Here is a 19,100-nt window from a genome sequence, read left to right as displayed (position 1 = left end):
TAAGGATTAGTTCCCCCCCCCTTGGGGTTCAAACTCTTACCTTCTACCACTTACAATCAATCACGACCCCATTGGGCCCCAACCAGTCCATCTCGATGATCACCTTCAATCCTCTCAAAGGAGTCGGTACCAAATCGATAGGAAATCTCTCACTAAACATTTTCAAAACATAGCCTCAGAATACCCTCGCAGCACTCACAGTATGATCATTCGCGATCTTTATCTCCATAGAGGAGTCCAAAGTCCCCGAAGCATCTCGAAACTTCTTGCTGAGCGCGAGAGATACAAAGGATCGGGTAGCCAATGAATCAAATAAAACATGAGCTGACAACCCATTGACCAAAAAGGTCCCTATACAAGAGCATAACAATTATAAGCATAATAATAAAGCAATAAAGATAAAGTTAAGTCACATACCAGTAACTACGTTCGGTGTTGCTTGGGCCTCATAGGTGGTCAACTGAAATGCCCTGATCTTCACTGCAGGAGTTTCCACCTTACCCTGGCGGCCATCGGTAACCCTTAACGTGGATTGTGTAGGCGTCACCACTGCTCCACCATAGAACCTCGTATAATCGGCCTTTTTATGGTCGGTCTGGTTGTAGTGGAAATAAATCTAACCCTTTTGGGGCACTCCATGCTCATGTGACCCGACTGGACACAACTATAACATACCGAGCTTGCTACCCGATAGGCCCCACTATGCGCCTTTTCGCACTTTGCATAACGGCGCCGACACTGCTGACCTCTCCTAGAAGTATCGGAGGTCTTGGGCTTCTTGGCCTCGCCCACTACTGTCTGCACCTACTCCGACTTCTGCTTCGTCCGGAGCTCCAACTCGATTTCCCGCTCATGGTCCTTCTCAATCATATCATTCAGGGTGTTGCACTATGAAAAGCTCACAAACGCCCGAATATCATCCCTCTGCATAGCATGATATTGATGGGTTTTGAGCATTCTAACACTTCCTAAGTGTACATGCAACCCTAATAACCTTGGATCTATGTTTGTCCAATTATCATGCAAAGTTGATTTCCAAGGCTATGATCCTATCTAGCATACATGGGGAACAATTTTAACTTGAATAAAAGATAGAACTACACACCTTGTTGTTGATTTTGATCCTTGAAACCTTGTGAGCCTAGCACCCCAAGTGTGATTCCACAAATGCTTCACACAACACCAAATTCTATGGAGTAAACTTGGAGAGAAAGTATAACACTCTAAAAATCAGCTCTAGCCCTCAAGCATGCATGTGTAACCGATTTTGGGAGAAACATGAGCTTTATATAGTGTTGACACATTTAGGGTTACACCATGTAAACCCTAATGTGTCATGACTCTTCATTTCCATGACCCATGGGTTTGTAACTCCCATGGAGCCTCCATGGAGCATCCAATGGGTTCAACCCAACTCGATTATCCATGGAGCCTCTTAGCCCACTATATAAGTTACAGATGATTTACATAATCAACCCATATATTTAATTAGTTATCTTTTGATCACTTAATTAATTCTAAAATTAATTATTGATCAAACTAATTAAATAATATTATTAATATATTAGAACTTAGAATATATTAATAAATCACAAGTGTTATTTCTCTCATTTAGTCTATCCAATTGCATGGTGCCATGCAACCCAAATGGACCATGCTGGGTCGGGTCAAGTACATACCAGAAATAGTTATGGACTTAGACACCTTATCCAACAATCTCCCACTTGGTTATGTCTAATAACTATAACTGCAAGTATGACTTCAGGAACCGATCGGCAATCGTAGCTCTTTTCAAGGTTTCTCTGAACTGAGAAGATGATGGTACGCCATTTCAGATAAGGGATCATATAATCATTTGTTCTAGATATCGGCTGGACAAATACATGGAACAATGTCTTACTTATTGTCCAACAGTTTGTTTCCCGATTTCTGATTTGTTTGACAAAGAACTTAATTGAACACATCAACTTAGTTCTGACCGGGCCCAGTACATAGGTCAAAACAAAATCATCGAGGGGCCCAGATATCAGCTTCTAATCCAAGAAGACACAGACAAACTTCGACTCATATGCTTGTTCTACTATTTGTTAAATTACACACAAACGCACGTTTTATAACATCGAGTTACCAATGCGGTTTCGCACGTTCAATGCATAACTAACTCATAGTTAACAAGTCATATCTCTAGGTTTGAAGACTTATATGATATTACCCTCTCGCGATCACTCGAGATAAAAATCCATGAAGTGATACCAGCGAGCGTGGGTTGAACGTGTCCAACATCTTAGACCTCTACAACCAACTCATGACAGTCTTACTTCATATCTACTTCCAACATATGACTGACTGTGGATAATTTGAATAATATGTAAAACAACATAAATATTCTGGAAGTCAAAACATGAAAAAGAAATAACAGTAAATGATTGACAAGAGATCTTTACTCATAAATAAACACAACTTTTATTCATCATCAAATGTCAATTACATTTTACAAATTTCAAAATTATCTAACTACTAAGACTAATATCATCCTTCAGCCCTATGCTCCTAGCATGCTGGAGATGCTTAACCCTACCCAGTCTCTTCGTGAGGTGATCTGCCGGGTTCTCATCCGATGATACCCTCTTTGCCACGAGAAGTCCTTCTTCTATACGATGTCTGATGAAATGATATTTTCTGTCAATGTGTCTGGATCTCCCGTGATCCCTTGGTTCCTTGGCTTAGGCAACAACACTTTCACTATCATAGAAAATCTCGATAGGCTCATTTATAGCTGGTACTACTCCATGGTCTCCTATGAAGTTCTTCAGCCACATAGCCTCTTTTGCCGCCTCGCTTGCCGCTATATACTCTGATTCGCAAGTTGAATCAGCCACTGTCTCCTGCTTGGAACTTTTTCAAGAGATTGCTCCTCCATTTAAGGTAAAGACCCATCCCGAATGAGAACGGAAATTATCCCTATCATCTGGAAGCTAGCATCACTATACCCTACGACTCTCAAGTCATCACTCCCACCGAGGGTAAGGACCCAGTCCTTAGTCCTCCGCAGGTACTTGAGAATGTTCTTTACCGCTGTCCAGTGAGGCTTACTAGGATTCCCCTGATACCTGCTAACCATGCTTAAAGAAAAGGCTACATCAGGACGAGTACAGGTCATAACATACATGATCGAGCCTACTGCCGAAGCATAAGGTACCCGACTCATTTCTGCTATCTCATCCTCAGTACTCGGGCTCTGAGTCTTACTCAGTCTAGTGTTACTCTGGATGGGTAACTCTCCTTTCTTGGAATCTTGCATGCTGAATCTCTTCAGCATTTTATCCAAGTATGTACTCTGACTAAGTCCAATTAGTCTTTTACTCCGATTTCTCAAAATCCTTATCCCTAGAATATAGGCAGCTTCTCCTAGGTCCGTCATAGCAAAACACTTCCCAAGCTAGGACTTAACTTCCTGCAGAGTTGGGATGTCATTTCCTATGAGCAGTATGTCATCCACATACAGTACGAAAAAGCTAACTATACTCCCACTAGCCTTGACATATACACAAGATTCATCTTCACTCCTAGAGAAGCCAAACTCTTTGACTTTCTCATCAAAGCAAAGATTCCATAGATGGATTTCTCAAGCTTACACACTCTATTAGGGTACTCTATATTGACAAAACCCTCTGGCTGATTCATGTAAACATCCTTAGCTAACTTTCCATTAAGGAAAGCGGTTTTGACATCCATTTGCCATATTTCATAGTCATGAAATGCAGCTATGGCTAACAATACCCTAATAGACTTAATCTTGGCTACCGGTGAAAAGGTCTCATCATAATCAACTCCTGGAGTTTGAGAAAAACCCTTTGCAACCAGTCGTGCCATATAAGTGTGTACATTACCATCCATGTCGGTCTTCTTCTTGAAGATCCATTTACACCCAACTGTCTTACGACCTAGCACATTGTCAACCAATTCCCAGACCTGATTGTCATACATGGATTGTATCTCGCTATCCATTGCCTCTTTTCATTTAGCAGACTCAGGGCCTGCCATGGCTTCCGCATAGCTGTTAGGTTCATCCAGGCCTACTAGTGTCTTATCACTAATAAGTGTCTCACCTTCCGCAGTAATCTGGAAACCATAGTAATGCTCAGGTACATACCTAACCCTTGTGGAACGCCTCAGAGGTACAACTGGAGGTATAATTTGATCAACAGGAGGTTCCTCCTCAAGTTGACTGCTAGGGTTTGAGGTTCCTTAACCACTTGACTCTTGAAGTTCTTCAAGGTCAATTAGCCTCCCACTGTCTCATTGGCTTATGAACTCTCTCTCTCGAAAGACAACCCTCCTTGCTACAAAGACCACATTCTCACTAGGTCTGTAGAAGAGGTAACCAAAGGATTTTTGTGGGTAGCCGATGAAAATACACCTCTCGCTTCGAGGTTCGAGCTTGTCATGAGTCTCGCGTCTCACGAAAGCCTCGCAACCCCAAACCTTGATGTGGGCTAGACTAGGAACTTTTCCAGTCCACATCTCGTGAGGTGTTTTGGCAACCTTCTTTGTAGGGACCAGATTAAGGATATGGGTGGCAGTCTCTAAGGCATACCCCCAAAATGAGATTGGTAGCATAGCTCGACTCATCATGGAACGAACCATGTCCAACAAGGTTCGATTACGCCTCTCAGCTACACCATTCAACTGTGGTGTCCTGGGAGGTGTTAATTGTGAGACAATCCCAGATTCCCTTAGATAGTCGAGGAACTCAGTACTAAGATACTCACCACCATGATCGGATCGAAGAATCTTAATGTTCCTGCCCAATTGATTCTCGTATTCCTTTTTAAATTCCTTAAACTTTTCGAAAGTCTCTGACTTATGCTTGATTAAGTAGAGATATCCATATCTACTGTAATCATCAGTGAAAGTCAAATAATGACGATTAGCATCCCTTGTGACATGTTTGAAGGGCCCACACACATCCGTGTGTACAAGATCCAACAAACCTTCACCCCTCTCACACGAACATGTGAAGGGTGACTTTGTCATTTTTCCAAGTAAGCATGATTCACAACTATCATCTGACTTTTGGTCAAATGACTCCAAGACTCCATCCTTTTGGAGTTGGCCTATGCATTTCTTGCTTATATGTCAAAGACGACAATGCCATAATGATGCTTTATCCAAGTTATTACCATTAGTAGAATCAATACACATTAAATTATTTCCTAAGTTATCTACAACAGACACAGCTTCATACACACCATCACAAGGTAACGCTTTAAAATAAAACGCATTATTAAAGAAAGCATTTATTCCACCAATTTCATTAACAAAAGAAAAGGTAAAACCTTGTTTATACAAAGCATGAAAGGAAATAACATTTCTTGCTATTTCTGACGAATAACAACATTTATTCAAATCTAAAGTAAATCCACTACTAAGCAACAAAGTATAAACTCCAATCTTGGTGACAGGTGAAACTTTCCTATTACCCATGATTAAGTTTATCTTTCCATGCTCCACATTCTCACTTCTTCTTAGTCCCTGCAATTCAGAACAAATATGAATACCGCAACCGGTATCAAGGAACCAAGAGTTAGAATAGAGTGAATTATTAGATGAGATAGTGTAAATACCTGCATGGTTGGGTTTAACTTTCCCATCCTTCAGATCTTGCTGGTATTTTGGACAGTTACGCTTCCAGTGCGCCTTTTCGTGGCAGTAGAAGCATTCAGCCTCTTTGTGATCAGAAGAAGGTGTAACGAAACGTTTCTTGGTTTCGCTAGAAGAGGAGCCATCAAGATTCTTACCCTTGGTACCCTTCGAAGGGTTCTTTCTCTTCTTCCCTCTACCTTTCCCGATTGCCAGGACAGGTGCTGAGTTTGGAGTAGTAGCAGGAGTGGTCACAACCGACTTACCTTTAAGACCTGATTCTGCGGTCTTTAGGATTCCCTGAAGTTTGCTAAATGTAACTTCCTCCTTATTCATGTGGTATGTCATGCGGAATTGATCATAACACGAAGGTAAGGAGTGCAAAATAATGTCTACTGCTAACTCCTCAGGGAAGTTCACATTCAACTTCATCAATCGATCCACATACCTTTGCATTTTCTACATGTGGCTTGTGATGGGTTCACCATATTTCATTCGGGTTGTGATCATAGAGGAGATGATTTCATATCGCTCTTGACGAGCACTCTGATTGTAGCGGTCCATCAAATCCTGGTGCATCTCAAAATGATAGTAGTCCTCATAGGAATTTTGGAGCTCGGCTGTCATGCTGGCCATCATGATGCATGCCACTTTGGTAGCATCTCTTTCATGAACCTCATATTCAGCAAGCTCCTCAGGAGTAGCATTTGGCTCAGGCACCTTGAGCTCCTTGTCAAGAACATATTCCTTGTTCTCGTAACGAGTGATCGTCCTGATGTTTCTGATCCAGTCAGTAAAGCTGGATCCATCAAAGATGACTCTCCCACAAAGGTTCATGAGAGAGAAGGAGCCAGTAGGGTTTGAGCGAGGAGTAGAATTATTGGAAGACATCTGAAGAGAAGAAAGATAAGTTTAGTTTAGATATAGAGATAGTCCTTAATAAAACACCCAAATGTAATATTAAGGCTAGGATCCAATCACAATATATTATAACCTAGAAGAGGGATGCCGTAATCCAAGTTATAACATATTTGAAAGGTAGGTGAATGACGATTCACCAATTTCCACCATGAAAACGAAATATAGATTATTAGGTTTTATTTGGTTTTTTAGAAATTCCTAGATTCTTTGAGATTCATTGAACTTTTCAATGGCATGTTTCAATCTCGAGTGTGTCCTTCATGTTTTGTGACTAAGATACCGAGGATCACAAAACAAGGTGTGAAGTAACCATGAAAATTACTTGGTACCCTTAATGTTTTTCACTTAATGCCGGTAAATCACACGCGCTCTTTTCGACCTCATGAAAAACCTTAAGTCACCCTTTGCCTTAAACCACACATGCTCCACAAACGACTTAAACAAGATGCAAAGTGTAATTTCATGGATTAGCAACTTATTCACATTTTTCATAAAGTAACTAAGATTGGGAATTTATAAAACATTTAGTTACTTTATAATAATCATTATACTTTTAATGAGAATTTTTAAGTCATTGTCCTACCCATTCGGCTAACGACCCTCCACCACTACTAGAAAAACAGCGTTTTACGACGCTCATTGCACGTCGTAAAAGGCTCAGACGACGCGCAAATGCGCGTCAAGGAAGGCCCTGTCATAAAGGGAGACGACGCGCATTTACAACGCTCATTTACGACGCATAATTACGACGTGCGTTTACGACACGCAATGCGTATCAAGGAAGGCCCTGTCATAAAGGAAGACGACACGCATTCGCGTGTCGTAACCTTACGACGCGCGTGTTAATGACACGCAATGCGTATCAAGAAAGCCCCTGTCAAGAAAGGCCATGTCATAAATGAAGATGACACACATTTTTGCGTATCATAATTTTAAATGTTTAAAAAAAATATTATTTATAGAGTTACTAATTTTCAAATTAAATAATACATTAAAAATCTCATAATAAAAAATAAAATACCATAAATAACAAAGATAATTCATTTCACTAATATGTCAAATACAAATAATTATTCCAAAAGGGAGTAAATTTTATAAAAAATGAACTCATTTATATACAATTGCATCATCTAGCTTACTATGTGCCAACAACTCTCTGTGTGTTTACTTTTGCTTAAGCCTCATTTCCTCCAAAGCTTCTAGCCATGCCAATATGATATCTTGAGTCTCATTTCAAGAACCAAAATCACCTTCAATCACCCAATTAAACTCTAATGTTGGTAGACTAAGAGTTCCTAAATTGGTACGACTCTCTAAAAACTTTTAACTGTCCAGATAGTTATGTTTATATCCAACCTAATGTAGTTGACCGCCCCCTTGAACACTGGTGCATCTAGAATATCACATGGTTCACGTTAAAACATAAGAAACTCAACATAATATTTCATATAAAAACTATATTTCTGGAAGTAGTATGTAATGCAAGCGTTGTAAGCTACATTTATTTTAAATTCTTTCCATGGGATTAGTCAAATGCTAATACGTCAGATACATACATATGATATATATACATGAATTACCTTCTTTAGTCCTCTTAGACTTCTTCCATATAAGATAATATAATCCCAAAGAAATATCAAGAAAGAAGAGGCCTACACCCCCAACTGCTCCAGCAATTATGGGTACCTTAGTTGACTTTTTTTTTCCTGTAATATAGAATAATAAAAGTGTTATTATGATAGCAATAACAAAATGAAAGGTAAAAGAAGATACCTCACCTTTAATAGATTTGTGATATCAATTGTCTGATTATCACTAAAAAATGGAGTGATTGAATATCTTGCAAAACACCCCTGGTCAATAAACCTTCCTTCTGTATTAGGAAGACAGTTATATAGATTACTATGGTAAGAGCATTATTATTATCAGCATAGGCCAAAGGATAAACACAAAATTAGAACTCCTTTGACAAATCCACAAAATGGATGTGGAAAAGTTGTTATCAGATACACTAAGTGATCTAAAAATAAACAAAAACCAAGTGAATTGTATAGAAGATTCAACGCTTACCCTTTGAGACAAGATCTAGCCAGGAATATTGCAGCCTGGGATGGTCCTTGATAATATTGGTGGGCTCCACCAATGGTCAAATCTGGAAAGTTAATCATTTCTTGAATCTGCTATCTCTAAAAAAACAGTCAATTTATTATATATTGTTTGTTCATCTCTTTAAAAATCCCATTGCCTGTTACACATTACTGAGAGTAGAATCTGCTATCTCTGCAGCTTTGCTTACACCTTCTGCTAAAAGTCACCTTTAGACTTTTTCAAACATCTTCATCTCTCAGAGACAATATGTCAAACACATGGCAGACATAAGACTATATTTCAGAACTAAGTCATTGTACATGCCCTATTCGTAATTTTACCTCTGGAGCAAGTATTTTGTGACAACCCCTGAACCAGGGGCAAGGCTGTTTTAATATGAAAGAGTGAAATAGTAAAATACCTTTTGGCAATTGTCATTGCAATAATTCAATACAACCCATACCTGTATAAAATATTAAAATTTAGCTTGGAGTCATACTCTAGAAGAAAGGATAACTTCGAAGCCACCATAAACTAGCATACCTGTTTTCAACAGAATTTATGTAAGAAAGAAGAATATGATTTAAGTTTCCAATATAAAAAATTAGTTACCTCTCTGGAATTGAAAATGTCCTAGGGATAGATAATGTGGTAATTTGAGAAGACAAAAAGGTCCTTAAGAGAGAATATGATTCAAGTTTCCAATATAAAAACCAGAGCCATCTGATTTACCACCAACAAAAAAAAATACCAATTTTTGTTCAAAAAGAAAGCTGTTGGCAGCAATTAGGTTTTTGATTTGAAGCTCAATTTTACCAGTCAAGCAGCCTTTGGTTTTGGGGTTGACTTTATCCTCTTTACTCTTTTATACAGGAAAACTCCAACAAGTGCCAAACTAGTTCCTGAAATTAAATATGCTGAAGGTAAGAATAAAAACAATGTACACATATATGAGAAGATGCAAAAGTTAAATTATATTATTTATAACCCTGATTATCAGTTTAATGAAGAAAAAAAGTGTATGACCTTAGCAAGAGGGGTGTTCATAGGTATAGACAAGATCATATCAATTAACATACTAATTATTATTTTAAGAATTTGGGTGTTCTCTTGGTGGCGACACAAAATTCTTTCTCCTGCCTATAATTAATTAAATAAAAGAAAAATCATTAAACACTTATAAAGGAATGGAATGGAAAGGAATGGAATGATTGATTCCAATGGAAAGAATAATTCCATTCCAATCCTTCTCCGATTCCGAAATACCCATTACAACTACTTAAGAATTCAAAATTTATAAAGAGCTTTGCCCTGTTAGTTTAAAGCATCCAAAGTTTATTCATTAAGTTCATTGCTAGTTGTGATTCCGGTCTTTCCAAACCCCGGAATTACAAATTCCTTTTCAATTGTTTGAAATAATTTTCTTGTCTCACATGAAAGATAAGCAAGATCACCGGAATCCAACTGAATACCCCTTGCTTTATACCTATTCAAATAAACACATCAATTAACATATTAATTATTATTATTATCATTTAAGCTTTTGTATCATAAAATAGAAAAAAAAAGACAAAAATACCCCAGATCATTTAGTGCTAAAGCAACTGCACAGAAGTTAGGAACACCACTCTTCATCACCTAGAAAAAGACAATAATACCCCAGATTATAACTGATAATGTAAGCAAATAATAATAATAATAATAATAATAATAATAATAATAATAATAATAATAATAATACCCCAGATTATTATTATCGTTTTCTTCTTCTTTTTCTCTTAATCTGACTTCTGCTTTGAGGATTCTTTTCTGTAGTTCAACAAGATATGACGACTTCACCAGCACTTCATCTGACTCATTGCCCTGTTTGCAAAAATTAATCTCACTTGGAGAGTTGTCACATGATTTTATATTTTTATATGTTATTAAACAAAATCTCATTAAGTGTGTACCTTTCCAAAACCAAATTGAAGTAGTGCAATGTCCCCTGAGCATCTTCTAACCAACCACTCTCGTATAACTGAAAAAAATATAGGTTTTAATAACATAAATCAATACCATAATTATAATTATAATATCATGATGTATAAAAGTTAATATACCAGCTTATAATTTCTTGCTTATTTTTGATTTAATTTGCATCTGTATAACAACAGCCGCCCTAATGTTAAGCAATATCCCAAAATTCATCACGCATCTGCTTAAGTTGCTCTGTTGTAATTGGTTCAGTATGTTTCCATGGTTTCGGTTTTCTTATCTTTTTAATAAGTTATGTGTTAAATTAAAAGGGAAAAATGCTCAAATAGTATATTGACTAATCCAGTATCATGTTAATGAAATATAAACAAAGATTGAAAGCTTCAAAAATGATTATATGAATCTAAGGGTAGAGATAGATTAAATAAGTAAACCTGAAAACATCACAATAAATTTATAATAAAGAAGTGTATAGTTTACATAAGAATCAGGAAATAAGCATAAATAGGCCTTAGGAATATAAAAGTAATGAATTATGTATATTGGTCATAGATGACAACAATTTAAAATTACTTGTTTTCTAGATAATTTGATTGAATTCATTAGGATCACCAGGATCCATCTTTCTTGGATTATATATAACACATCTGACAGAAAATTATCAACCAATTTTCAAGTAGGAAAAATAAAAATGAAATGACATAATACGTATAACTGATGCAACACAGACTACCAAACATGAATTAGAGCTTCCATGTCAAAATCATTATTTGTTTTAGAATTTCAGAAACCCTAGGAAAGATTCACACTTTGAAAAGCACCTAAATCAAGCAAGGATTATTCAATAATACTCAATACAACAACAAGTAGACTAAAATTTAAGAACCATCTTATTCAAAAACCCCCCAAAGATCAATCAGAACAAGTTAAACCCTTTTCTCCTAGCACCTAAATTAATCAGTCAATTGAGTAAAATCAAATCAAGCTCATTAGATGAGAAATTTGTTTCTACAATCGATACATGCAACAATAACAAAAAAGGTCTCCAAAAGCACAAAAAATAATCGAACCCCAATAGAAACTCAGAAATTGGAATCTTTACCATCCCCTTTCGCATGCGATGATCCAGCACAACCCATACTGAAAACTCCGGTTATCCCCCTTTAAATATCTCCATCGAGTAACGTTATATCGACATTGGTATAATTTCCTAAGATAAGAATAAGAAGATCCCAGAAACGATTTTATTCAAAATCTTGAGAATAGTCTGGGTCTACGACAAAAAAGCTATACACTGAAAACTAATGAATGATTATTGGATAAAAGGAGACATATTATGAGGAAAAAGTTAAACCTTCACACAGGAGATGAGAGAAAGCAAAACCAATTACCTTTTGAGCATCATTTAGAGATTTGTCTACCGAGTCCGACCTATCATCTTCTTCTTTGTAAGATCGAAAAATGTTAGATGAGATGGAGGTGGGATTAGAAGCGAATCTGAGGGATTGAACCCACCCAGTGCCATTTTCCTTCCCCTAAACCACCATCGCTCACAAGCGTAGATCCCAAGGTGAGGAATCGTCGGCGCTCCGTGAACCAACGAAAGCAAGAGCAATTCTCGTATGAAGACGAAGCCCTAGGGCTTTTTCGAAGAAGGTGGAGACGGCAGAATCGAGATCGTAGTTGTGACAACCCGAAATTTCCATTCTGTACAATCTATGTCACTTCAATAGAAGTTATAGTGGTCATTATTAATTTTCAGACTTTTTCACACAAGTTTGAGTAATTCAGGGTTTACACTTCAGGAAATATCAGGAGAGTGGGTGCACTAGGGTTTTGTGCAACACTGTTATTCCAAAACTCTATTATATTAGAGATCATAACAGGAATAAAAATATTTTCTGCCAAAATATCTCAGGACTATAGATAGATTTCTGAACCAAATTCATTCATTATTCACATTTCCAACTAGAGAAAAGCCATTTTCTCTCTCACGGATCTTCGGGTTTTTATACCAAAATGTGAGTAACTATTTCTAGTAGTGATTAGAATGCTTATTAGATGCTTATAACACGATTTAGATGGCTAAATCATTAGATCTAGGAGTTTACTCCCCAAGGTGTTCTTGGGCGGTAAACTCCCAAAACGAAGCCAAAACCGACCCTTGTGTTATGCTAAATCCTTAGACTCATATGTATGCATGTTAGGGACAAGAAAACAACCAAAAATCCACCCAAGTTTGGGAGTTCACGGCCCAAGAGATTCGTAGTCCGTAAACTCCCTTTTCACACTCAAAATGGTGTTTTAAGGACTCTAACACTTTAAGGCTTTTATCTAGACTAGATCCCATTTAGTGTAAGGCGTTAAACACATCAAAGAACACAAACAAATGAGATTTTACGGCCCAAGTGTATCTTAGGCCGTAAACTCCATTGAAATGGACAAAAAGGGTGTTTTCAAGACACCTAAAGCCCAAGAACTTTACAAGGAATTGTTTCCACTTAATTGAAGGACCAAAACTCATCCAAATCACTTAACCAAGTGAGTTTACGGCCAAGAGAATGCTCTTGGGCCGTAAACATGAAAGAATGGCACCAAAGTGTGCCTAGGGTCCTCATTTGCCTTAAACAATTGTCTAGAACATGTCCTTCAAAAGCAAGAGGCTTGAAAACAACAAAAACACCCAATACATAGAGTTTACGGCCGTAAACTCTAAGGGGATTGGCCTCAGGGACGTAAAGTCCTATTTGGAGTATTTCTAGACCTTAAACCCCTTCAAGAATGGAACCACCAAGTTAGAATAATTCTAGAAAGCATTTGGGACCTCAAAACACACCAAACACACATGTTTGGGAGTTTACGGCCGTAAACTCAAGAGTTTACAACCGTAAACTCCATGTGTGATGGTTTATGGGGAGTAAACTCACTTATAGGGTCCTTTGGAACCCTAAACACGAATACCTTGTCCCACAATAGCTTAGATGCAATCCTTAGGGCTTAAAACACTTATATAAAGTGTTTATTATGTCTAGGATGTCTTAACTTTATCAATTAGTGATTTAAGACTAATTGAATGCATATATGTGTGATTATATGTTCATTAGGATCGTAGTGTGTGTACAAGTCCTCGCTTGACACCTAGCCATCCTATACCGTTCAGTTCATCCCAATCACCAACTTCAAGTGAGTTCATACCCCTAATCAATATTTTAAATGATTTTAAATGCTTTAATGGGGGGGGGGGGGGGGGGGAATACAAGTAGAAACAAACATGTTATTAAATCATTGATATGTATTTTATAACTGTGTTTGTCATTTAACAGATTTCACATGCTACAAAATGTGATGCATGAAATGGTTTTACATCTTAAAAGCACATTGTTACCAAATGTTTTACCTTTGAAATGTTTATTAAAATGACATCAAGTCATTGTTAATTAATGTTCAAAACCCATAAGATGTCTTACAAAACCATTTTTCACTCTTGAACTAAACTATGCATATACACTTATATTCTTATATATGTATTGATGTTATAGTTTACATCTTTCATTTAGTTTCCCACACCCTTGAGTAGTAAGAGTGTACAAACCTACATGATCAACCAGTTATATTACAGTAAATTATCATAGGGATAATTTGAAGATATCAAACATTACTTCTATTACAAGGAATCACACAAGAGTCAGTTCATTCATGAGTCTATACTAGTACATTACTTGATACATGAGTACTTACATATGTTTACCTGATACATGAATATGTTTACATATACTTACCTGTTACATGGACACACATACATGAATACCATACAGGAAACTTTTACATAGGTGCATTATCCTGTATTCGCTTACCTGGATACTTGTACTTAGGACTACGAGGATGATTTATTAGTACTTACTGTGTAAATTGTCTTTCCTATCCCGGTTCAATGAGATAGCTAGACGGGACTTACCATTCCGAACCCCACTGATTAGCACCAGTGGTCGATGACCATCTTCGGAGGTCTAAGGTTACTACTTATATTAGGGAGATCGATTTGGGACTAACCCTTCCACCCACCTGCTTCTGCTACAGAGGACAATTGGACAATCTTCGGATGTTCATTAGGTTATACATTTCGCTTAATGCGATGTTGTGTTGGTCCTAGTACCCAGTGACAACACTTACAGGAGTACATTTTCCTGTTTACTTTATTTTGTGATACATTCACATAAACAATGAGTTAGACTAAGCACTTTTAGTACTAGTCAATACAAAGGAAAAACTATCATTTTACAAACAGAACATTCGGGTCTTGGTAGAAGACTACAATTCATACTCACAAAACATTCGGGTCTTGGTAGAAGACTACACTTCATACTTACAAAACATTCGGGTCTTGGTAGAAGACTACACTACACACGTACAGAACATTCGGGTCTTGGTAGAAGACTACATTTCATACTTATAGAAAATAAGGGTTTTTCTAGGGATTTCATACTTACCTCAACATTTTCATTTAAAGGTTTACATGGCATTCATAACAGATTTTCACAAACAAGGCAATGACACTTATATACTTATGAATTCACCAGCTTTAAAGCTGATACTTGCTTTCAAAATAACTTGTATTCTCAGGTCATTAGTAGACAGGTACGGAGGCCAGGTTTTGAGAAGACGGAGCAGACAAGTCTCGTCTTTTATTTTGATTGTATATTTTTGGTGTCTTATTACAATGAAAGACCACACATGTATTAAACTTTACTTATAATGCAATGGATGTTGTTGTTGCTTGTTTATTATATTACACTGTTGTGATACTGTACATGACGTCCTCCACCCCTGAACGTTTCCGCCGTTCATGGTTTTGGGGTGTGACAGTAGTTGTGCGATTCGAGGAAGAAGAAGCCTTCTTCTTTGGTAGTAGAAGTAATTTCTGAGAACGCTGCGATCATTTCCTGGCGGCGATTAATCTAATATTTAGTTTCAGTCTTCAGTGAATTTACCAGTGGTGGTGGCTTTCTAGCCATCTTTGAGTTTTTCTTCTAACTGAGAGAAATTGAACACGAGTGCAGGTGGGGCCCAGACATTAGGGCTTCCTGACTCACTCCAGCCACGCTCAATATCCAATGAGATCAATGGAGCCGAAGAGAAAGCACGCAGGAAAGCATGACTCCCCATGTAAAGATCAAGAAACAGTGATTTCAACATTGTGAAGTTCATTATGCCAAGCTGGCGGCTGAGCAACCGCATAGCGGTGTCGAAGTTTCCGGCCGCCGCATGTTCAGCCACAAGAGATGGTTTCTGGACCCTAGCACGTCCTAAAGAGAAGGGAGGTGGCGATGCCTTAGGGTTTGTAGAGAGAAGCTCTAGAGGAAAAAGTGAAGAAGCGGACACTTCAAAATTTTAGAATGTCAAAGGATTTCATTTTCCTCCTTTAAAAACGCTCGTTAGATAAAAAAAAATAAAGCGACATTTCTACAGGACAGGCATTTAAAACAAGTGCCCTCCGTGTTTGTATTTTTTTGTTTGTTGGACATTAATTAGAAGGCGCGCAAAAATGCGTGTCCACTATCCTTCAAATTTTGGAAGGCTGACATTATTTTAAAGGTCACACAAAAATGCACATCGTAAATCGGCGAGTGTCATTGTTTGCGCGTCATTAAAGGGTATTTTTCTTGTAGTGCACCAGTTAAGCAAGCGGTGGGTGAGAGTGGACACCCATTAAGTTGCCATTTTATAGGCAACAACCTTATACCCACCTTGTAGACTAGCTTCGTGAATGAGGCGTACTAGTGGTAAGACGACTTTAATCTTATATATATATATATATATATATATATATATATATATATATATATATATATGTATGTATATATTATTATTATTATTATTAACTTATAATATTATAAGTATAAGGGTTGAATTTTAACTTTTAAAATTCTAAGGGTTGGAACTAAAGTTTTAATCAAGACTTTACTTGTTCCAAAACTTGAGGGCAAGTTTTTTTAAACTTTCAAGACTTTTCATTTCTTGTAACTTACGAGTTAATTAGAGTATTAAAAATGAAGAGTCTTCATATTTCTAACTCTTGTGTTCTTTTAATGGTTTTAATTCAAGTGTGACTCTTGGTTTTCCATAACTTGAGGACATTATGGACTCCATTAAAACACATTATGATCAAGAATTAAACTACCAAGTAGGTTACAAGTAATTCCTATGATCATCTAAATTCATAAGATCAAGAACATGAATATCCATATCATAGTTTCAAGACCATATGAACACATATAATCATGAAAAATTGATATTTGCCATTGTAAATGGGTTAGAACAAACATTACACCATCTAAAACAAGTTTTATAACACCAAAATAGTTTAGGGTAATGTTTCTAGTCCATTTCTAGCAGCAAAAGTCGAAAATATGCATTTTGTGGCTCCTACTCGCCGTGCGCATGAACCTACTCGGCGAGTAGGTTGAAGATACACATGAACTCGGCGAGTCCCCCCATGGACTCGGCGAGTTCATCAGGCAGATTGCACAAAATCAACTTTTTTCAACTATTTAGCACAAATAACAAACAAACAAGCCTAGGCTCTGATACCACTGATGGGTTTTGAGCATTGTAACACTTCCTAAGTGTACATGCAACCCTAATAACCTTGGATCTATGTTTGTCTAATTATCATGCAAAGTTGATTTCCAAGGCTATGATCCTATCTAGCATACATGGGGAACAATTTTAACTTGAATAAAAGATAGAACTACATACCTTGTTGTTGATTTTGATCCTTGAAACCTTGTGAGCCTAGCACCCCAAGTGTGATGCCTCTTCATTTCCATGACCCATGGGTTTGTAACTCCCATGGAGCCTCCATGGAGCATCCAATGGGTTCAACCCAACTTGATTATCCATGGAGCCTCTTAGCCCACTATATAAGTTATGGATGATTTACATAATCAACCCATATATTTAATTAGTTATCTTTTGATCACTTAATTAGTTCTAAAATTAATTCTTGATCAAACTAATTAAATAATATTATTAATATATTAGAACATAGAATATATTAATAAATCGCAGGTGTTATTTCTCTCATTTAGTCTATCCAATTGCATGGTGCCATGCAACCCAAATGGACCATGCCGGGTTGGGTCAAGTACATACCAGAAATAGTTATGGACTTAGACACCTTATCCAACAGATATCTCGTCTTCCTCATCTCCTCATCCGCAGCGTACTGTGTAACTAGAAATGCCCTCTCTCTAAAATTAGTAGTGATCTCCGCCACAGTCTTCGTAGTCTGGTGAAGGCCTTGGAACTCCCTCACCAATTGTTGCACCTCAATGGCCGATGCAAACTCCCGATCAAACATCGACACAAAATTCTCCCAAGTCATCACTGCAACACCCACCGTCCCTACCTTATGGTAACCTCCTCCTACAAGTCCCATGCTCGGTCCCTCAGCATACAGGACGCGAATCCCACCTTTGCCGCCTCAGGGAAAAAACTCATGTGTTGAGCATTCTCCATGTCAGCGATCTAGTGATGACTAGCGATGGGGTCCTTAACCCCAAAGAACTCAGGTCCTCCATACGCCTTCAACTCCCAAGATAAGTTAGTTCGAGCCCCAATCTGTCCTGTGGAAATCTCGGGTCAAAATGAATGGAGTCGCTCCTCCATGATCTCCATAATCCCTTCCTTGATGGTACCGAAAATCAGTGGGGTAGCGTCAAGGATGTCGCGAGTAACCTCGGTTGCGATAAGCTTACACAACCTCACATCGATCGGCTCAACACCTAAACCTGAACCCAAACCGGAACCTGATCTTGAAACTGAACCTCCTCGCATAGTCATCACCATCCTCAACTGAAAATACAACATAGATAGGTAAAGAGGTTCGATGGGATTCCTCCCCACCGAACTCCTTAGAGTTTCCAGGTCTGCTATTGTCTCGGGTATAGGTCTTGTGCTTTTAGTAGTATGGGCCTAATACTACCTTCCACACCTACGTATACCTTCCTCAAGGTCAAACCTGATACCTCTAATTCACATAACTATACTCAGAAACATAACGCATACAACACATCACATACATATCATAGACTGTTCTAGCATTTCTGAATCCTTGCACAACCAGAAACCTCAATAAACACCGCAGGTTACCTTATGCATGCAAGTTATACACAAATAGAATCACATAGACTGTCAAATAAAGTTCTACCCTGAGTCCATAAGCAAAAAAGGAACATGAAATGAGGCAGAATCCATCATTCTAAGGCTATGCGATCCTAATCGTATATAACTTTGAAAGCATACACTGAGCAATTTCACATATTAAGCATACTAATCATGACACATAAGCTAGGATAATTGGGAAACACTTACTTGAGCTCGGCCGATAGCACGCATTGCACTCTCCCTTTTTACTTAAGAAAACCTTTTCAGAAAAATTAAGTTCTTTTTCTTTTCAAAAAAGTTAATCA

Source organism: Lactuca sativa, chromosome 3 (genome assembly GCF_002870075.4).
Source record: "Lactuca sativa cultivar Salinas chromosome 3, Lsat_Salinas_v11, whole genome shotgun sequence".
Lineage (NCBI taxonomy): Eukaryota > Viridiplantae > Streptophyta > Magnoliopsida > Asterales > Asteraceae > Lactuca > Lactuca sativa.
This window is presented reverse-complemented; position numbering follows the sequence as displayed.